The sequence below is a fragment of the Mugil cephalus genome, chromosome 8 (genome assembly GCF_022458985.1).
Source record: "Mugil cephalus isolate CIBA_MC_2020 chromosome 8, CIBA_Mcephalus_1.1, whole genome shotgun sequence".
Lineage (NCBI taxonomy): Eukaryota > Metazoa > Chordata > Actinopteri > Mugiliformes > Mugilidae > Mugil > Mugil cephalus.
This window is the reverse complement of record NC_061777.1, coordinates 721,332-728,195: the sequence shown is the minus strand read 5'-3', so window position 1 is coordinate 728,195 and position 6,864 is coordinate 721,332.

Below are 6,864 nucleotides of genomic sequence, written 5' to 3'. Positions count from 1 at the left end.
AATCCTGACCCGAGCCATGCCAGCTGTGTGGGACGGCATCATCAGAATGTCATCCAGGTACATCAAATTCCCATGCAATGCTGTTGAACAGGCCGACATTTAAGCGCAGTTTACAGCAAGAGCCGGTTTCTCTGATGTAATCGGAGCTATTGACTGCACACACATGCTATAAAGAGCCATCACAGGATGGATTTGGTTTTATCAACAGAAAACATTTTCATTCCATAAATGTTGAAGTAATATGTGATGTGCAAATGCAGCTCACTAACATCGTGGCAAGGTGGCCTGGTTCAACGAGTAAGTTGTCCATTCTGACTATTTCATCTGCTCTGACTAAACTTAGCATTTAGTAAAAACTCATCAGTAATAAATCAGTGAATAATCTGTGCTTCACCTTGTACTGATGCAGATTTATTTTTGCTTTAGTGGAGACGTGACGACCTGACGATACTGCTGCAGCCATCATTTATGTTTCTGTTGCCCAGTAGAGAAAGAAGTCCTGTAAACTTGTTTTAGTTCCAGGATTATTTGCAGCTCCACTAGACAAAGTGTGGTTAAATCAGAGGCTGCAAAATTCCAGCTGGAGAAGGAAACTTGATTTTTTTCTCTATACTGCTGCTATTTGTGCTTGTGTTTGCTGTTACTCTTAAAGCAGAACCTCAGTCGTAGGAACGTGTCAAATATTTGTGCTTTAATTAAGTCCTGGATTTAAAAGAGAAACACATAAGGTGACAATTTAAAGGTGTAATGAGGAGAATTCATGGTAGAAATGATCAAACCCTCCTGCAGCGAAGTGCTCTACAGTTGACATGAATTCATGGGTTTAACTGCTCCTGTGTTGCAGCAGGATTTATAGAATTGTGATGTGACGTTTACTGTGTCTTTGTGTCCTAATAATCTGTTTTCTCCACAGGCTGGGATCACCTGGAAGAAAATGAGAGCTTGGATTCTCCTTGACAGAGAAGATGGCGAGCCAGCATCCATCAGACGCCACTGGGCCAGATGGTCCCGTCCTCAACTCTCCATCAGTCCAGTTCTCCAGTGTGGTAGGACGGCTAAAGCCTCACTTCCTCCTCCTCGACTTTTTATCAGACTCAACTAAAAGTGACTGAATTTAGCTGAAGCAAAAAACCTTGAAGGGAAACTTGAGTGTTGTCACATTTTCCAAACAATTGGTACCACACACAAACTAAACTGGAATCATATTTGAGCTTCATGTTTGACGTGTGAAGCTCAGCTGAAACGTGTTTATTGCTGCACTGAAGACTAATCTGTCCACTGGCATCAATTCATTGGAAGTAGAAAGTACCCTGTGGCTCCAGCTGCTCATTGTGTCTCTTCAAACACCTCCCACTCACTTAGATACAGGTTCAATACTCTCAAGTCCTCTGAAGGAACCTGTAATGTGTCAGCTGTTTCCCGTGGAATAATCAGTAACTCTACTCACTCATGTGGCTCAGAGCTCCCTGCAGCGTCGACCATGTTTGTTGACTGTCAGAGTCGCCGTAGAAACCCTCCCCCCAGTGCATCATGGGGCTTGGGTAGGATTACAAGGACAGACCCTGGGAGTCTCAGTTAGATTCTACGAGACACGACTGAAGATTTACAATAAATTCTCAGGTAGCAGCAGGACAGTGACTTTCTCAGCATATTACTGCATCTGATGACAAGAATTTGAAATTTTATAACATTTCCTTGTTGTGGTAAGAGAAAAACAAATAATTATATTGACTATAAAATATGAATAGTTTCACAGGAATTATATGGGAGTCAGTGTTTTTAGTAGAAACTGACAGTGGAATAAACTGACACTAAATAACTCCCATGTGACTTGAATGCATCAACAACAAGTGAATTTAACCAAATCTGACAGTGACAGCTCTTTAACACAGAATGAATCTACAATAGAACAGGAAAGAGGAAGGAAAACAAATATCTCCAACTTCTGTTCAAATGGTAAAGTCCTAAATCACACACTAGCCAGGCAGTCAACTCAACTCATCATACAATGAATGAATGAAACTTAACTATTATGTTACGTAACTTAGCTGAGCTAGTAAGACCTGTGCAGTCCCTGCCCTTGCTTCCAATCATTCAATGAGAAATGCTCTGGTGCTCTGAACTGCCCAAACTGAAGTGTGCATTGTACACATGCAGCAGTTCACCAGTCCAAAACACCGCGGACCAGGTCCTGCTTGGCTGTGCTCCACTGAGCAGAAACAGAGACGCAGCATCAGGCACAACAAACTATTCACAACTACACTACAAAAAGTGGCTACAGAGGAAATTGCGTTCATCAAATTTGGACATTTCATTGGGGACCAAGTTTATTATTTCTTAACTTATGTGCAACTACATGTTTGACATAGGAAAACTTGTAACTTGCTTACAATCAAAATACTGAGCGGTGGTGGGACCGTGCCCTTAATGCAAAGAAACCACTGCACCTAAATGCGCCTTCTACTACTGCTTGATCCTCACTCGGGTCACAGGGATTGCTGGAGCCTATTCCAGCTGTCAATGGGTGAGAGGTGTGTTGCCAGCCTATCACACGGCCAAGAGAGAGACAAGAGCCAAACAACCATGCACACTCACTATGGTCAATTTAGAGTCATCAATCAGTTTAACAAGGCTCTTCAGAGGTGGGAGGAAACCTGAGTACTCGGAGAAAAACCCACAAAAAACACTGGGAGACATCAGTGAGGGATCAGCCTAACCACTGAGCTGTTGTACCGCCCTTAAATGCATAGATAACAAGTAAATTTAATCAAATCTGACCAGTGGCAGCTCTTTAACACAACATTTAAAATGGAAAACATGAATGAAAACAAATTCTCTTTTACCAACACATAACAATTACTGGAAAAAAAAACACCTTTTTGTCTTAAAACCATGTCTTTTAGAGACATTACTTAATTATAGGAAGTTAAATACATGAGAAGAATTGAGCATCTTTTTTAGAAGCCAAGAGAGCATCATTCAGATGACAGTATGATCAGAGTATTTACTGAACAAATTGACACTGTATTATAATCCATTAAACATGAACAGAATATCAACAACATGAAGTTAAATCACTGAACCACTGAAAATCTCATCAGAACACAAGGATAAAATAACTCATAAGTGGAAAAAAAATCTGAGTAAAAATATGTACTTGTTCTAATCAAATATTGTTTTAAGTTAAAACATTCAGACACTTTTAACTGCTGTTGAGGTCTACATGTTTAATTATGCACATTGAAAATAATTCATTTAAAATTACAACCTACCTTCAAGTAGAATAAAATGGTCTTTTAATGGAAACTATCACTGTTGCATGATGATGACTTTACAGTGAAATGAACATCGAATGATTGTCAGAGAAAACAAACAAATCTCTGGACATCACAGAGAAATCTCACTTTCTTATTCTGATGAGTATTTACTGAACAACATGAGACTGTGTTCTGTTATAATCCATTAAACATGAGCAGAATATCAACAATTCTAGGTTCGACTCCTGGCTGGCTCGCCACTTATCTTAATTTCGAAGTTCCTCCAGGGAATGAATAAAGTATTTTTCCATTTCTATTCTTATCTAGGATCGGAGATGCCAACCAAGTGTGACAGGCGTTGAAGGAGAATCTTGTTGTTGTTTGTGGTGTTGAAGGCTAGTCTGGGGTCTAAACAAATTTAGATGGAGCATCTTCTGTCATCCGCAGCACTAGTCAGCCTTAAAAGAGCTGTCTCTGTGCTGTGGTGTTCATTGAACCGTGACTGGAAATTTTCTGAAAATTTTGTTTTGGTTTCAAAAAGACAGAGTCAGATTAAAATCTTTTAATCTTTTTATCTTTTCTAACACCTTGGATAAAAAAGAAAGCTCAGAAATCACTGTAAAATTGCTTGGAATATTTGGGTCCAGACCAGGCTTCTTGTGGAGTGGCTGGACTATGAAATGCTTGTTAACTCCCATGTGACCTGAATGCATAAACACCAAGTTCACCTAATCTGACCAGTGGCAACTATTTTACACAACATTTAAAATGGATAACAGGAGTTAAAACAAATATTACATCAGAAGTGTGTTTCAAAATAGATCTTTATTGTCTAAAATAAAATCAGATCAGTGGTTAGATATTAGAAATCACCCAGATAGCAATGGTATCATTCTAAATTCATTCGACAACCCCATAACCAGAACTTGACCAATAGCTTGATAGCAATACCACAAAGCAACAGGATACCAACATGATATTACCACTACAGGACTCTAAGTACACATAAATAAACTACTTACTGTTTTGAGGTATACATTAAATTCTGTTGTTGTGCACATTATGGAATTCACAAAAATAACTAAACTGGCTATTGTGCATGAAACTTGACAATGAAACCAGTCAAGAAAGAGTGTGGCATATTATTGCAAAGCTCTGTTAGTGGAAAGCCATAGTGCTGTTTGTTTTCTGTAATTCCACCATATACCCACTAGGTGGAGGCAAACGACCAAAAATTGTGTGAAATTGAGGCTCAGGGATGCGACAGAAACATGACTTAATTACAGGAAGTTAAATACATGAGATGAAGTGACTGGACACACTGAGCATGTTTAGCCAAGAGAGCATCATTCAGATTACAGTATGATCAGAGTATTTACTGAACAACATGAGACTATATTCTGTTATAATCCATTAAACATGAGCAGAATATCAACATGAAGTTACATCCTACACAAACTAAAAACAAAACGTCATTCATTTCAGACAGTTGGATTTACAGTTTCTGTGAAACAAGGAAATACACCAGTTGTACTCTAGAATGAAATAAGAACAATCAATCAGACACAGTGCTTTTCAGTGAACCACTGAAAATCTCATTAGAACATGTTAAAGGATAAAATAACTCATCAGTAGAGGAAATGAAATTCAAACAAAAAGATGTATTTGTTCTGATGGAATCTTAACAGACTGAATTCATACTTTCATTTAAAATTACAACCAACCTTCAAGTAGAATGAAAAAGTATTTTAGTGGAAACTATCACTGTTGTGTGATGATGACTTTACAGAAAAATGAACCTCGAATGATTGTCACAGAAAAACAAACATCTTTGAACATCACAGAGAAATCTCACTTTCTGATTATGTAACCAGTGATTTTGGCAGCACCAGCTTCGCCAAAACTGAGATATGGGAAGAGTTTCTCAGTGAAAGTGTCTCTGTGAGTGTAGATGTGAGTCATGTCTTCAGGGTTGTAGAAGGACACCTCCCCCCTGTCATAGTCCAACTGGACTCCTCTGGAGATCCTTCTTCAAGTCTTCTTAAGTCAAGTCTTATGACCATTGGTGTATTTTCCATCACCATTTTCCATCACCATGCCATAAACACCAGGGCTTGGGTAGGATTACAAGGACAGACCCTGACTGAACCTCTCAGCTGTTGGTCCCAACTGGAGTCTCAGTTAGATTCTATGAGAAACAACTGAAGATTTACAATAAATACTCAGGTAGCAGTAGGACAGTGACTTTCTCAGCATATTTCTGCATCATTACTGCATGAACAGTGTGAATGTTGGAACGTCTTTTATTTGTTGCCCTCTTGTGGTCAAATTGGGAACAACACTTCTATATTTAAAGCAGATGAAAACATAAATTTGCTGGAATCAGAAAAGATCTTATTTACTTTAAGTCATGACCATTAACAATAAGCATTTGTTAATTTAAACAACTTTTTTTCTGAATGTGAAACAAATGCTTAGAATCTTTCTTTCTCAACATTGTGTTGTTCAAGGTTTGCACGTACATTTTAATATTTTTTACTACTGTCTGATATGAGCTCAAAGATGTGGGCTCTACAGAATCCTGATGAACTCACAACCAAAAACATACAGGGAACAATTAAATAAACTACAATAACAGAACAAAAACACAATGCTCACATTGATCATGGACTTTCTCATGTTGACGTAAATGTAAAAATGAAATGACTGTAGCTGCTCCCAAAGCTTTTCTTCTGGTCAGACGGATAAAACCACGCTTCCAACTGATGTTTGACTGAGTTTTATTGTCTTTCTTTCATACTTCAAGTACGCTGATAATGACCTCAAACACCTCCAAATGAAATTACAATTCACATGTTTAACACCTATGTAAGAAGTATGTTTACACAAAAATATTCGCGCAATAAAGAAATTGGCACATTTTCAGTGGCAGCTACAATGAATAAAGTCCAGGTTATGAGATGCTTCAGGTAACCAGCTGTTAGAGGTATCAGATTACTACCAAGTATACATGCACTGTAGTCATATTGTTTTCTATTGAGACAAAAGTGAAATTTAAAATATTTCTCCTAGATTTGATGATAGAAAAACACCCTGATAGCAATGATATCATGCACAGAGATGCCACTGAACTCACTGAACAACCCCTTGACTAGAACTGGACGAACAGTTGATAGAAATACCACAAAGCAACAAAATACTACGGATTACCACTTCAGAAAAAGAACATTGACTGTTTCATTTAAACTATATGTCCAATTCTATTATTGTGCACATTATAGAATCCATAAAAAGGACTAAACTGGCTATCATGCATCAAACCTGACAATAGATCAAGAAGGAGTGTGGCATATTGTTGCAAAGCTCTGTTAGGGAAACACAATGGTGCTGTCTGTTTTCTGTAGTTCCACCATATACCCACTAGATGGAAGCAAAGGACCCCGTGTTAAATTGAGGCTCAGGGATTCATATCTGTTACCAATTGATGCAAAATATTCAACAAAGCACATGTGGACAGTTGTATTTGTAGTTTTAAAGCCGAGTCTTTCAGAGACATTATCACAAAAACACCACACACTCTGTTTATGACGTGATTACAGGAAGGTAA